Below are 16,162 nucleotides of genomic sequence, written 5' to 3' on the forward strand. Positions count from 1 at the left end.
AAAATCAAATAATGCCACAACATTAATCCTCATCCCGCTAGCACCAAAGGATAACAACTTTTATTATCTCCAGAAAACTCCCCTAATATCTCTCAACTCCACAGTATTTTCCCCACACTGTTTCACCCAAATTATTCCATTATTACAACAGTTACCCCAGATATATATACCGCATTGCCACAGTTGTGCATAATAAGAAAAATAGTAAAAGAAGAAGAAAAAATTATTTTAAATAAGACTCATTAGCAAAAACATAAAACTCTACAGGTCTGTGTCTTCCATATTTCACCATCCATTTGTGAAACTAGAGAGAAAGCAAATTGCATAACTGCTTTTTATCATTTTCCTGTCTTCTTGATCTTCGACATATGAGTTAATGTAGACAGACCTGTCTTTTCATCCAAGACCTGTTTCCTCCCTTTTCTTCGATAACCCTAAAAGGACCCTCAAATTTTGGACCTAACTCATAATTTAATTCATTTCTCACATTGACCTTCAAGAACACATTATCCCCAACAACAACTTTAACATCTAATTGTTTTCCATTGCTTGTTTCCACCATTTCTCGTGTCTTCGACTCAAGATTACGGCTGAGACAAGCGTCTCTCCCCTTTGCAATAGAGGTTAATGACTTAATTGTGTCTTCGCCACGAGAAGGTATAGGCAACAAGTTGAATGTGCCTTTTGCTTGGCATCCAAATAATGATACGAATGGAGACTAATAGAATCACTGACCATAGTATTAATGTTATGCCTAACTACCTATATATATCTATCCCAGTTCGTATCATTTCTTCCTATAGTTTTCCTGAGCTCCTCAAGCACTTTCCTGCTTGCTCGTTCACATGACGCATTAACTTCCGGTCTGTATGGAAGGATTATTACTTTCTGTATCCCCATAACTTCTGCCAGGCACTCTTAATGCCCTATTTATAAATTCCTTACCATTATCAGTCAGTAAAACCTCGGGTACCCCATAACGACATATAAATCCATTGAAGAATGCTACATCTACTTCTTATGCTGTTTTCTGCTTTAGTGGGAAAATTTCCATTACCCTCGTCAGTTCATTTATTACCACCAACATGTACCTGTGTAAGTGATTACATAATGAAAATATGGAATGTTATTCCATATATATATAAAAGACTAAAACTAAAGAGGTCAACCAGATTGCTTGCAGGAATGTGATCAGACCAGAGACGATAAAGATGACAGATACATACAAGTAGGCTAAGTTGACATGCCATCACCTGTGGTCATTCATTTGTTTTGAAACATTAGTCCAAGCTCCCTGCTTGAGACAACTACCGCGACCTATAATTCAAACGGCCTACGTGATCTGTAGTGTGTCTCATTTGTATGTATGTTCATATGTTCGAGCTACTGTCTGCTTCCTTTATGACTTGTAACCGAGATGGTGAACAGAACAGAATTAGCCATCATCATTGGCAGAAGCGATCAAGCCATCGTCATTGGCAGACCTGTACCACCTTGTCTGATATTCATCATGTAATCTCAGAAGAATATATGTATTTTTATACTTCGTGTTTTCTACTAGAACCTCACATCATTGCCGAATCATCATGAGTTTAACACATCGTCGTCATAACCAAAGAAGATAATACCGACTTCGTAAGTGATCTACAAACCCCAAGACACTCCAATGAGTATGGAAGTGCATAACCAACCGACTTAGCGTAAGATTATCGCAAGTCTAACATTACCTCATAGGACGCCTTATTATACAAGGCAACAGCCCTAATACCTGTAGCCATACCCTGACCCACAGAAGTCACCCTTGCAAGTGTTGCACACTGTACACTTTTTCACAATTTTCCACATCTGCCCACATATTCTTCCAAATATATTTATTACGCATCTCATTATACATCTTTACCACCCCCAAATGTGTGGACTACCAAATTTGCAATGTACTATATCTAAGACCAGTTGAATTAGGATTATCGGAATCACGATATGTGTCATATCCCCTTTACTTTCACTCGTCCTTAATTTATAGTTACTTTTCCTAACCAGCAGATTACCCTCTAGTTCTTAGTCCCTTGTTGGATGAGTGGTTTTCGCGCTCGACTACCAACCCAGTGGTCCGAAGTTCAATTCTTGGCTCGGCCAACGTGGAATCAGAGGAATTCATTTCTGGTGATAGAAATTAATTTCTCAATATAATGTGGTTCGGATCCCACAATAAGCTGTAGGTCCCGTTGCTAGGTGACCAATTGGTTCCTAGCCACGTAAAAATATCTAATCCTTCGGGCCAGCCCTAAGAGAGCTGTTAATCAGCTCAGTGGTCTGGTAAAACTAAGATATACTTAACTTAACCTTCTAGTTCCAAACATGAAAAAGGCAACTTATAACCTTTCCTGACTAATATACCTCTAAGGAACGCTTTTGTGTCTGCCAAAATTTCATCTTCATCTTGTCTTTCCTCTTTGAGACTGATATCCCACAGTATAGGATCACCAGTAACCACCCTAACTTTAAATCCTTCCATCTCATAAAAACTTCTTCTAAGACCGTCTGCTACCACATTATGTCTGTCCTGTATGTATTTGAGCTTTACATCAAAATCTCTGATTGTGAGGCACCATCGAGCTCTTTTAGGCGACAGATCTGAATGATTAAAAAGATCTAATAATGGCTTGTGGTCTGTAAGAACTACTTTATTCCCCATTAACAACGTCTTGAAATTAACCAAGCTTTATACTACAGCAAAGGCTTCCTTATCTGCTGTAGCCATTAACCTTTCATTGCTACCCTTTGTCTTAAATTTCCTGCTATAATAACCTGTTGGATGGAATTTCCCTTCATATTTCTGCATAAGGGAGGCACCTATACCTGCCTGACTGGTATCAGTCACTAATGTGAAAGGTTTGCTGAAATCTGGAAATTTCAAGGCCAGAGGTTTCATTAATGCATCCTCAACTTTCTGAAAAGCTACCTGTTGTGGCTCCCCTCAAGAAAATTGAATATGCTCCTGCAATACATCTGTTGGAGGAGCTGCCAAGATAGAAAAACCTTTCACGAACCATCTTAAAAAAAAAAAAAAACCATCCCCAAGAATACATAACTTGTTTCTTCGTCTTAGGGGCAGGAAAATTTGCAATTCCTTTAACTTTATTGTCATTTACTCTTAACTCCCTCTTTAGATATGACATGACCTAAATATATAATCTGCTTCTTTAAGAAGTCTCACTTGGCTAACTTGATTTTCAAACCCCCTAACCTGAGTCTCCTAAGAACTTCCTTGAGCACTTCCAGGTGATGCTTAATTGAATCTGGTGCAATCAATATATCGTATATATCGTCATGTACACTAAGACATTCTTGCCTAATAGCCCATGCAAAACTGTGTTCACCAACCTCGTAAAAGTCATAGGACTACCTGATAAACCAAAAGGCATCCACGTAAACTCGAAATGTCCCTTGGCCAATGAGAATGTGGCAAATTCCCGACTACCTTCACTAAGAGGCACCTGCAAAAATCCGTGCATAAGGTCTATTGAAAAATACATCTTACATCCCCTAATTTCCACAAAAAGCTTTGGTATGCAGGCGACTGAATAACGGTCAGGAATTGTCTAAATCCAATTTCCAGAAATCTACGTATACTCAGACTGAACCACCAGCAAGGAGAAGTTGTACGGGGACACTGGGCCTGATAATTCCCTTCTTCCATTTACTTACCTCCTCTTTCTCTACCTGTTCCCTGATTTTGTAGGGTGTAAGGTATGTGGGAATAATGATGGGTTTGGTCATCTCTTGTAGATTCACCTTATGCTCTAACACCTTAGTCAGCCCTAACTTAACCCCTTTTAAAGCCACAATATCCCCAAATTCAGCCAAACTTTGCTTAAAGCTTCTATATGCTCCTTGTAGTCTGCTTTAGCTAAGTGATCCCTAAAGATTTTCCTCCTCATTTGCATTTCTGCCTCTGAAAACCCAGTTTTCCCTCTACAATAGCCACTGAACCACTATCCCCACTCCAATCTTGTGGTCTACCACATAAGTATTCTTCTGGTACTTCCTATTCCTAACTGTATCATTACAATTCAACAATTCCACCCAACTAATAACACCTTTTAATTTTTTGCTACCCTCAATTATACACACCTCTTTGGGCATTTTCACTTTCCTCAACCTGACTTTCACCATAGTCATTGTAACTGGATTCAAAATAACATCCTATAATAAAAATCCTTTGTATACATTATCCCCATGGCCATTATTCACAATACCCTCCTGTGACTGGTTATTCACCCCATATTCCACATGAATATTGCCCTTATTTATGTAAGTATCCCCCATACTGTCATCCATAACCCCCATGTCAGTATCACCCTTGTTATCAATATCACCATCATTAACCCTCACAGTTCAAGCTACTATACGCTAAAGCATACACCCATGACTGGGCTAAATTTAAGGATGGACAATTTAATGGAAAAAAAAAAAAACTCATCAATGGAAAGGGGAAGATAAGTATATTCACATGGTATAAAAAAAATCTGTGGAAAGAGGAAGATAAGTATATTCACATGGTATATGAAAACAATTTTTAAGAATGTATGTACTTTCCATGGAAAGTTGTAAGTGAACATTTCCCACCTCTTGAGGGCCTCTTATTCTTATGACAGTGGTAAAAAATGCGCTAATTTTACAAAGTTATAAGGGTTTTAATATTTTTTATTTTATTTTGTCAACTTCAAATTACATTACAGCTCAAACAATATCATAAAACATAAGAAATAAAACCGGGAACAAATTAATGGCATACTTATTGTAAAATATTTATGACTCTTCCTTGAAAGGGAAATTGTGACAACATTCCCCCTTACTGCCTCGAGCAAGACTGAGTGCTCTATATGGAACTAATAACATTTTTCATGCAAAGTTCGTTCCAACTGTATGGCGCGAAATCTTGATTTTATATCTACAAACCGCTCCACTGCCCCGAAGCTATATGTGATCATATGTAGTATACGATACCCAAGCTGTGGGGTTAACAATACCACCATTATTATCTCCAATATCACCGTTATTATCACCGATATCGCCGTTATCATCATCACCCATATCACCATTATTATCACCAATATCACCCATATTAACAGCAGTATCCTTTTTTACCCCAGTTCCATGTACACCCGCTTATGGGATAAAAGCACCCTGTATGTATCCCAACCGTTATGCCACTAACACCTGTATTGACCAATATCCTGTTTCTCATACATGTAGGATGGCCCAACAACGCAACCCCTATCACCAAAAATGGTTCTATTAACATTAGATCCCCCAGAGCAAACCATTGGTTTTAAAAAGTATTGTGAGAACATGGATTGATATAGATCATAGTCCATTAAATAAACTGATGCTCGTATCATCCCCCACTGTAACTTGTACTATCAGCCTGGGATCTGGGGCGTCTCCCACAAGGCCACAAGAGCACGTACAGATCATCTGTACCCTTTTTGTTGATCAGTTTTCCAAAAGTTTTGCCAATCTCTTGGCCCCTATGAGCGACCTGCTTTTTAAGTTATTGTATTAGAACTCCCAGATTTCTGAGGTGTGGGTCTTGTATCCCTCCATTTCTGAGACGGACAAGACCGCCAATGCACTTTTTCATACTCTACAATATTTGACCCTGCATAGTTTCTTTGTGTCCTTGCTTATTCCAATTGAAACAATGCAACTGTTGCCCTGGATCCATAGATCCCCTCTTATATTCCACTTTTGCATGCAATTGGGGTGAAGGGAAACTTATATCCCTTTGTGTTAGATTCCTGGGACCAGTCCCATTAAAAAATGTGCTATCCACTGTGGGACATTTGGACATGTCTGAACCTGAGAGAGAGGGAGTTGAACATAAACACTCTAGAACTGTTGGCAGTATGGAAGTCCCTCCTTCAGTGCGAACAGATAGTCAGAGGAAAGGTAATAGAAGTATTTTCAGACAATACTACTTCTTTTGCGTACATTAGAAACCAGGGTGGAACAAGATCAAAGTCAATGTTTCTGATAGCGGAGAAGTTGTTTCTTTGGGCGGAAGCCAGGAACATAGTTTTGATTCCACAGTTCATACCAGGGAAGAACAATGTCTTGGCAGACCAATTGAGCAGGAAGGGACAAGCCCTACCCGTGGAATGGTCTTTACATCCGCAAGTCTGCTAGTCGCTGTGGAGTCTAGGGGGAGCTCCAAATGTGGACTTATTTGCAACAGCAATGAACAAGAAACTTCCAGTGTATTGCTCTCCATGCCAGGACCCTCAGGCTTGGGGAGTAGATGCATTTCGTCAAGATTGGTCCAACCTAGATGCGTATGCTTTTCCTCAATTTGCAACAATAAGAAAAGTACTGAACAAATTTCAAGAATTGAACATTGCATAATGACACTAGTAGCTCTGTGGTGGCCTCAGAGAGAATGGTTTCCGGACCTTCTAGCACTTGAAGTGGATCTCCCGCGTGCCCTTCCTGTAAGGAAGGATCTAATCAGACAACCGAATTCCAAGCCTCCGCATGCTACACTTAACCACTTGGAGACTCCACCGTCTCCTTCGAGTGAGAGGGTTTTCTAAAGTATCTCAGAAGTCTATCCTTAAATCAAGACAAACAACAACCTTGGCCTTGTATTAGAGACAATGGGTTGTGTACTGCTCCTGGTGTCGTTCTAGAGGGATTTCCAGCACCCGTACCTCTGTAAAAAACAAAGTTCTTTCTATATCTTAGATATAGTAAGAAGCTTTCTGTAGCTGCTATTCGAGGATATAGACCATGCTGTCATTGGTGCTATGGCATGTACAATTAAATATTTATAACGATCCAGATCTTAAGGAGGCATTGAGATTGTTTGAAATTGAAGTCCCCAAAGTTCAGTATCAATCTCTCTCATGGAACTTGGATGTAGTGCTAAAATTCTTATCTGCAGATCCGTTTGAACCTTTGGAACCTGCTTCTTTGAAGTTTCTAACTATGAAGATGCTCATTTTGGTAGCGCTAGTGACAGCCAAAAGAGTAAGCGAGTTACAAGCGTTCTCCAATAAGGTAGGCTTTTGTAGAGAAGACGCTGTTTTATCATTTATGCCCTTGTTCAGTGCTAAGAATGATGTCAACGCTAAACTTCTACCTAGAATGGTAAGAATTCCAAATTTGACCTCATTGGTGGGAAATGAAGAAGCCCTCCTCTGTCCGGTTAAAGCTATTAACCCTTAAACGCCGAAGCAGTAAAATAATAATTGTCTCCCGTGTGCCGGAGGTGTTTCAGAGTGAGCGCGGAAGCGGAAAAAATATTTTTTTCAAAAAATCACAGCGCGCTTAGTTTTCAAGATTAAGAGTTCATTTTTGGCTCCTTTTTTTGTCATTGGCTGAAGTTTAGTAGGCAACCATCAGAAATGAAAAAAATTATTATTATCATATATAAATAATGCGATATATGATAGCACAAAAACGAAATTTCATATAAACGTAATTGTATTCAAATCGCGCTGTGCGCCAAACGGTTAAAGGTAACAAGTTAATTTTTTTTTTGTAATGTACTCTATATTGTGATCATTTTGGTATATAACACATTTTAAAACAATAAAAGCAACATCGAGAAAATATTATCACAAAATAATGCATGAATTCGTAACGCGCGGACGTAAACAAATATTTTTTTCAAAAATTCACCATAAATCTAAATATTGTCCTAGAGACTTCCAATTTCTTTCAAAATGAAGACAAATGATTGAATATTACTATACTGTAAGAGTATTAGCTTACAATTGCAGTTTTCGACCATATCTGACGAGTTAAAGTTGACCGAATGTCAAATTTTTTTATATATTTTTTTTTATATGCAATTATTTCGGAAATTAGAAAAGCTACAACCTTCAAATATTTTTCGTTTTATTCTACATCAAATTGCGCACATTTTCATATATAAAACTCTATGAAATGTCTAATATGAAACGGAGCAAATATTCCGAGAGTGGGACGTACCGCATGTTTTCGGAGATTTTGTCGCGGAGAATCCGCGCGTGGAGGGAAAGGAAAGTATTTTTTTTTTTTTTTTTAAATTCACCATAAATCTAAATATTTGTGCTAGAGACTTCGAATTTGTTTCAAGATGAAGATAAATGACTGAATATTACTAGACTGTAAGATTTTTAGCTTACAATTGCGTTTTTCGACCATTTCGGTAGCGTCAAAGTTGACCGAACATGGTTTTTTTTCTATTTATCGTGATTTATATGCAAATATTTCGAAAATGAGAAAAGCGACAACCTTCAATTATTTATTGTTGTATTCTACATGAAATTGCGCACATTTTCATATATAAAACTTTATGTAATGGCTAATTTAAAATGGTGCAAACATTACCACAATCGCACGTATGATTTTTTCGGAAGAGTTACCGTGCGGACATAAAGAAAATGTTATTTTTTTCATAAATTCACCATAAATCGAAATATTGTGCTAGAGACTTCCAATTTGTTGCAAAATGAAGGTAAATGACTGAATATTACTAGAATATAAGCGTTTTAGCTTACAATTGCGTTTTTCGACCATTTCGGTAGAGTCAAAATTGACCGAAGGTTGAAAATTTGTCACATAATTTTTTATATGAAAATATTTCAAATTTGATAAAAGCTACAACCATGGGTTGTTTTTAATTGTATTGTGCATGAAATTGCCCACATTCCATATAACTTTATGTAACGGCTAATTTTAAAATGGTGCAAACATTACCACAATCGCATGTATGATTTTTTTCGGAAGAGTTACCGCGCGGACGTAAGGAAAATTTTTTTTCATAAATTCACAATATATCGAAATATTGTGCTAGAGACTTCCAATTAGTTGCAAAATGAAGGTAAATGATTGAATATTACTAAAATATAAGAGTTTTAGCTTACAATTGCGTTTTTCGACCATTTCGGTAGAGTCAAAGTTGACCGAAGGTTGAAATTTTGGCACTTATCGTTATTTATATGAAAATATCTCAAAACTGATAAAAGCTACAATCATGAGTATTTTGTTGTTGTATTGTACATAAAAATGCGCACATTTTCATATATAATAATCCATGTAACGGCTAATTTAAAATGGTACAAAAATTATGTCAAAGTGACGAAATTATTTCCGAGATGTGTCACAGATACTTTTCAGTGCGGCAAGACAGAAATTCGCGCTTGCGCGCCTGCATAACGATTGTAAACAAAACAACACCTTGATCCGTGAACTCCCAGCATCCCCAAGGCGCGTGATTCAAGAGTTTTCGGCTGGTAGGCCTAAAAGTATTTTTCCGCGAATTTTTAAAAAAACTTTTGTATGTCGACATAAAATACGTCCAGTCGGCACCCGAGAGAGAAAAAATGTCGACGTAAAATACGTCCAGTCGGCGTTTAAGGGTTAAAATTTATTTAGACAGATTAAAGCCTGTGAGGCGCAGAGTTAATAATTTATTTTGTAGTGTTAGAAAACCTAACACTCCTTCATCTAAGAATGCAATATCTTTTTTTGTTAAGCATTTAATAAGACTAGCACATGAAATACTAAACCCAGATATCTTACCTTTATTGAAGGTAAATATACTTAGTGTAAGAGCAATTGCTACTTCTTTTAGTTTTTTAAAGAATTTGTCTCGTGAGGATGTAATTAATGCAGCTCATTGGAATTGTAATTCGTTTTTGCTACTCATTATCTTAAAGATGTAGAAATTGCGTTTGAAAACTGTAAAGCCCTTAACCTTCTAGTAATAGCAGGTAGAGTCTTTTCCTGAACTGAAAGAAAGAGCAATCTTTTAGGCTTTTTATTTTAATCCCGGGTATTGGTTTTTTGGGGAGCATGAAGGTACATTTGTTGTACTGGAGTGTACCTTTATATCATAGGTATTTACTTTATATTTGACTGTCATTTTTGGGGGCTTTCGGACCCAGGCACAGGGGTCCCATCCCGCCACTTCTATTCATTCTGACTGAAAATATTTCAAAGTGGTTTTCTCCGCAAGTCTGCTCTTGACTGCACACACACTAGAATCTTGCACCCTGAAGGGAATCCACCACCTGACAGTATTATCCAGGAAGGATTCCTGATCAGGTAAGAATGTTTTGAGTTTCATACAAGAAGCTCTTAGCTCGGTTGGCTGAGCGGAATTAGTCAAGCTGCACTACCCACCATCCCTTATCTCAATGTGGGAATCAGCTAACTTTAACAGTAGGTAAGATTCATCTCAAATAATATAAATTTTAATTATATAACTTATTATTTGGATACTAACCTACTGTTAAAGTAGACCCCACCCAGCCTCCCCACTTTTAGTGGGCCGTCAAGGAGAGTTCTGACTAGAGCTAAAACATTCGAACACACCTGATGGAGAACAGGTGAACTAAACAGTCTTCTGGGTCAGCCAAGAGATCGTTTTTTTTTTTTTTCTTTTTTTCTTTTGTTTTGAATGCCGACTCTCCTATCGGCGTGGAGATATGAGCTAACTTTAACAGTAGGTAAGTATCCAAATAATAAATTTTATCATGAAAATTTATATCATTATTCAGTGTGCAGGTAACTCGGCTTGGCCACCGCTTCAATCGTGTCTCTTAACCCAGTATGCCAGCACCAGTCCAAAGTTCCACATAATTTATCCTGCCACATGATTCAAGCCAACTTTTGACGCTGGTTTCTTCTTACCCTGTCGGCTACATCTAAATTTAACAACCCCAATTACACACATCATGGCCATCATTATCGCCACCATAATGGCTGTCACTGGAACTTCATGACTAAATGCAGTTTTTATGATGAAAACTATAAAATATACAGGTATAAGAATGTTTTAGACTGGTTTTCTTATGTCTGAACTAACAAAATGAGCAGTTTATGTGTTTTTTAAGAGGGATTTTAAGTATTTGCAGATTCGAGCTATTTGCAGAGGGGTCTGGTATGCATACCCTGTAAAAAAGGGAGTTCTGCTGTATATATTATTATATATATAATATTCAGGGTGTAACACGAGTTCATGCAAATATTTCGAGAAATGAAAGAAAAAGTCATTCTGTGCTGAAAATGTTCTGTAAACATGCTTTTTAAGGCATCATTTGTCACGAGGTGGATTTTTAGACTAACTGTTATCATTAAATGGCCAAGTAAGATGGGATGTCGGAGTACACACAGTTAAAGGGAGGGGGAGGGAGTAAGGAGTTGGTCACGTCACTTGTTGCTTTAAACAGCCTCGCTTTTCTGCTAAGAGCTTGTCAGATTCCTTATTCATTTTGCGAGCAAGAAACTGGAGACAATGCCTTACCATTTCAGTAATGTGGAATATGCAGCTATAATGCTTATTTGTGGGTTTTGCAACAGCGAACTCCACTGTTATTTAAAAAATAAAAAAAAGAAAATCGGCGATCAGGTCGATATGAATAAAATACTTTCAAATTAAATGTATCCTTTAGATACGAACTAAGTGGAAATATGCATGTATCATTGAAACTTTCTCCCTCTCTGTCAATGGTATTCACTGAACTCCGATAAACAAGAGAAAAGCAAGCCAAATGGAATCTCCCCTTCATGAAAAATAGGCCTATTCATTACACACAGATCAAAGATTTAAAACATATCATCAAAAACCTCTCTCTCCATCAAAAGTATTCATCACACACAAGTAGAAGGAAAAAACACTCCCAAGAAAATGCTTTCGTCTTTGTCAAATGAAAGACTTTCTTGACACGTAAGGCTATCATTAAAATTAGATTACGGTGAAGTCTATTCGCAGGCGACTTACTAATTGAAGGGACTGTAATGCTATGTTTTTTTCAAAAACCTGTGAGGAAAAAATCTTAATTAAAAGACTAGCAATCCAGTTGCTTAATGCACTTCATCAACCCTTTCCCCCGTATCCCTGACTAGTCAGACATCGCATGCGCCATTTTGGCTGAGAAGCGTTAAGGATAAACGGTTATTCTAAAAATTCACCTCGCCGACAAACAAAGCCATATAATAATATGTCTATAGAACATTTTCTGCTTAGAATGACTTTTGCTTTCATTCTCGAAATTATTTGCATTAACTCGTGTTACACCCTGTATATCTTGAATATAAAAGTGAATGTACTTGTTTGTAACTTTGTGCGCTGTGGAAATCTGATCCACTTAACCGATCTAGACAAAATTTGGCACACAGCCATCATTGACCAAATTTAGATAATAAGGTAGGTTTCTTTCCAGTGGTGGTCTTGGCTATGGTCCATATAACTTTTAGCCGTTTCCCATGAAACTCAGCCATGCTCTGGTGGTGGCATATGTTGTTTTGTAGCTATTATGGCTAACTTTGACCTTAAAGTGCAATAGGGTATGTTTGAAGATTGGAGGGTAGACAATCAACATACCAATTTGCACTCCTCTAGCCTTAGTAGTTTTTAAGGTTTGAAGGCAGACTGATGAAGCTAGCACAGTAGTTTTCTTTTACAGAAAACTAACAAAGTTGAAAGAAAAATGTAAATGAAATGAAACATTAACTTAAAACTTAATAAATGAGTAAAACAAAAAACAAAAAATCTAGTCAAATTGTTAGAAAATTAGCAAATAACACTATTAATGGTCTCGCTTGTCTCCGTTCTGTATTTTTCATTTTGTTATGACAATAAGTATTGTTTTAGGTGAAAATGAGACGTGTAGATTGTTTTTAACTGGTGAAAATTGGAAAATAATATTTTTTTGTTCCAACGGGAATACACACCTACGCTGTCATCAAGGGAGTTTCTCCAGCAAGGAGCGCTTGTAATTTTTAATTGGTGAAGATGAGTGATGAATGGGGTGAAATAAAACTGACATGCTTCAGTGTTGTGCGCTGAGGAATAATTGACTTTCTATAGTGCGTGTGAATTTGGGTATACAAACTGTGATCTTTACATTGTTATGCTGGCCCTTGTATTTATCTTGTTATGCTGGCCCTTGTATTTATCTTGTATAATTTTATCTAAGGTTGTTGGTGGGGTGGAAGAATAAAAGAAAGCCAGGAGAATAAAGCATAGTCAGAGTGGGATTCGAACAATAAAACGGGTGAATAAAACATTGTCAGGAGTGGGATTCGAACCCACGCCCTCAGAGAGGACCAGAAAGCCCACACGCCTCATCACCCCTCTACCGGAGGGGAAGAGTCTAACCTTGAGTCTGGCGCCTTAGACCACTCGGCCATCCTGACACTAAAGGTATTGGCGCTCGATTGTGAGGTGTAAGTAACTATAACTTTTTTCGCTCTCTTCCATTGAGGGGTGAGAGATGTGTATTTATGGTGATAGAAGTTCACTCTCGACTTGGTTCGGAAGTTTTATAAAGCCGTTGGTCCCGTTGCTGAGTAACCACTGGTTCCATGCGACGTAAAAACACCATACAAACAGTCCTCTCTCTCTCTCTCTCTCTCTCTCTCTCTCTCTCTCTCTCTCTCTCTCTCTCTCTCTCTCTCTCTCTCTCTCTCTCGTGTAGTTCCACATACGAAGTAGTTTTCTGTTTATGGGATGTTTCGTGTTTTCTATGTTTAAAAAAGAAAAAGATTGCTCAGTGAGCAAACAAGTTTAAAAGCACGTTCATGCCGATGGTTGGCAGTTTGAACTACTTCACGTCAGCTTACCTTTCTATTTAGAAATATAAAAAAGATCTTCATTTACTAGAAAGTTGGTTATTGATGGCAGAGATGGACTTTTCTCTGAATGTAAGATATTTATAGGACATTTTTCACCTCAATCTGCCCTTCTAGAGAGCTGGGTTGTACGTACATTTTTCGAGACGACTGAAAATGAGTGCAGCATCGAGTCTTTTCAGTTGTGTTAAATTGTTTTTCACTAAAGTCCTTCAAGCGGAAATTAACTTGCAGAGAAGTTAATCATGAAACCATTGAATACATTTCTTCAATCAAGAGACATACTTTAACAACAGGATGCACACGGTAGGAAACAGTCGAAGTACTTGTGATATCTCCTTAATCTTAGATCAGAGGATTAATATACAAAACGAATATAACAATAGATATAAGTTAGTGCCTGTTTGATGTCATTGATCTGGTTAATCTTAAGGCCATGTTTTATGAATTTTGTAATTTAGAAATGCCACACCTCAGCATATCACATGAGCTGAACTATTTCATTTCCTTCCCATTAATTCTGAAGACATATATTCACTATTTTTATTAAGTAAGAATAAGTTTCATTTAATTGTTATTTATTAATTTTTTATGGAAGGATTTTGAGGAAAACTTGCTATGCAACTTAATGGTCATTCGTCTGCATCCATGATAATGTAGTTATTGCCATAGCACCAGATGTCTTTCATTCATTTAATGTAAAAATATGAAAGGATCTGCTCCGCACTGGGGTATTATTGTTATTGATGGGGTTAAGTTGGAGGAACTGGAATCCTTTTTGAAGCGCCTAGTGTCGTTGTCTTGGTATTTTTATTTTGTAATGCTGGTTGTATATTTATTTTTTTTATTTACTTCCATTTGTTAGGGTCTTTTCTTTTTCATGTAACCTATACCTTTTATGGGTTGGAAGCTTGCTTTAGAACTGAGTCCTTATTAAGCTTGTTCCATATAAATGATTGGTCTTTTTGAATAATAATAATGATTTGGTCCACTGCTCTTTCACAACTGTATGCCTTCCTAATTATGAATAATTTTATGCCCTTTTCGATATTCGTTATATCTCTCAGGTCACCTCTCTCTTACTTTAGACATATCTTGTATGCACTAGTTAACCTCTCAGTTTTCATCTACTTAGTAAAGCATCTCATCTTGCACTTTCAACTTTAGGCTGGTTTCCATTCTCCAGCCTTTATAATTGGCCTTCTTGCATCTTCTGTATTCTCATCAACAAATCCAAATCAACCCATTCCACTCATGCATCTTTCAGCTCTTGTTTTCTTTTTCCTTCTTTCAGTACTTCTCAGTAAATCCTCTACCATCTTTTTTTCCAGTTTTCCTCGGTGGCTCTTCCCATAATCTCCAAATGATAATTCTCTTAATGATCCATACTTCTGTATGCATCAATAATCAGTGTCCGCTTTTTCTACATTTTTAAATTTTAATTGTCCATCTTATTCTTTCGTTGCATACAATATTACCACAAGTATCCTTAGTTGCCCCATAGAATGCTGGCTTAAACTCTGAAAACTCCCAGTGTGCTCTGTTTCTTTTACCATTTTCTTCTTCCTATTCATGTGCTGCATCCATTTCTCTATGATAATTCCAATCACATTCATGTTCTTACTGAATTCTTCATCTCCCACTGAGTCTTCTTTAGAATGGTAACAGTCAGATTTCCCTCCACACACCATTTCTCACTATTGCACCCACCAATTTGATCCACCATGTAAATTATAATATTGAGTGAATGATTGAACTGGTTGCATAAATTGGTTGTGTCAATTGGATGGTATGGCAGTTATTATCCAACCCAATTAATTTCAGAGACTCATTATTTGTTAACTGGCTATCATAGTCCCCCTGTAGGTGTTATCCAGTTACCCTCTCTCAGCAGTAAGATGAATAATGACAGCCAATTCATAGGGCTGCTGCAGCTGCTTGTAGGACAGAGCTGTAATTTTATGTTTGCTCAATATGGCCAAAGTTGCGGCTTCATTTTTTGTGAGTGCTTTAGACTTATGTCTGAAGATTGTCTGAACAATCTTCCACAAGGTAGTGGAGTTGCATCCTCACAAGATGCACACTTGACCTGTAGTGACATGAAATTAACTGAAGTAATTTAATTTCATTCCGTCCTTTCGCTAAAGCTGTGCACGCCCCTGATAGTTGGGCATCCGTATTGAAAGCCTTAACTGGTATAATCGCGTTTGATGTCCGTGATTTTAATGCAACAAATGGTTTTACTCAACAGTTTGTTTGCTACAATCTTGAAAATAGTTTATAACTTGGCTGTATCCTCAAGAATACAAGTTAAGGTTAAGGCTATATCCTCTCAAGAATACATAGTGGAAACAGGCCATGTATTAATATATTGAATTGAATAGGTTTTAAGATTTATATATCGTATATTATTATATAATGTAGTATATAAAACATGATAGATTTCCTTCTCAAAAACTAATGGCGTGCCCTTTTTTCCGCTTGAACCCCTGCCCTTCTGAAAGTCTGTGCACGCCCCTGATAGTTGGGCATC

General features: G+C 37.3%; 1 long non-coding RNA gene and 1 other non-coding gene across 2 annotated transcripts in view; one reads left to right on the forward strand and one right to left on the reverse strand.

Moving 5' to 3' along the window:
* The window catches only part of LOC135220291 (uncharacterized), a 498,885-nt gene that overhangs the window by 151,601 nt on the left and 331,122 nt on the right, over nt 1–16,162 (forward strand). The gene's annotated exons all lie outside the window — the stretch shown is intronic.
* On the reverse strand, nt 13,066–13,194 carry Trnal-caa (transfer RNA leucine (anticodon CAA)). Its single transcript has 2 exons — nt 13,157–13,194; nt 13,066–13,110 (listed from the first exon to the last, which is right to left on the reverse strand). It is a non-coding gene; the product is annotated as a tRNA-Leu (tRNA).

Source organism: Macrobrachium nipponense, chromosome 1, assembly GCF_015104395.2.
Source record: "Macrobrachium nipponense isolate FS-2020 chromosome 1, ASM1510439v2, whole genome shotgun sequence".
Lineage (NCBI taxonomy): Eukaryota > Metazoa > Arthropoda > Malacostraca > Decapoda > Palaemonidae > Macrobrachium > Macrobrachium nipponense.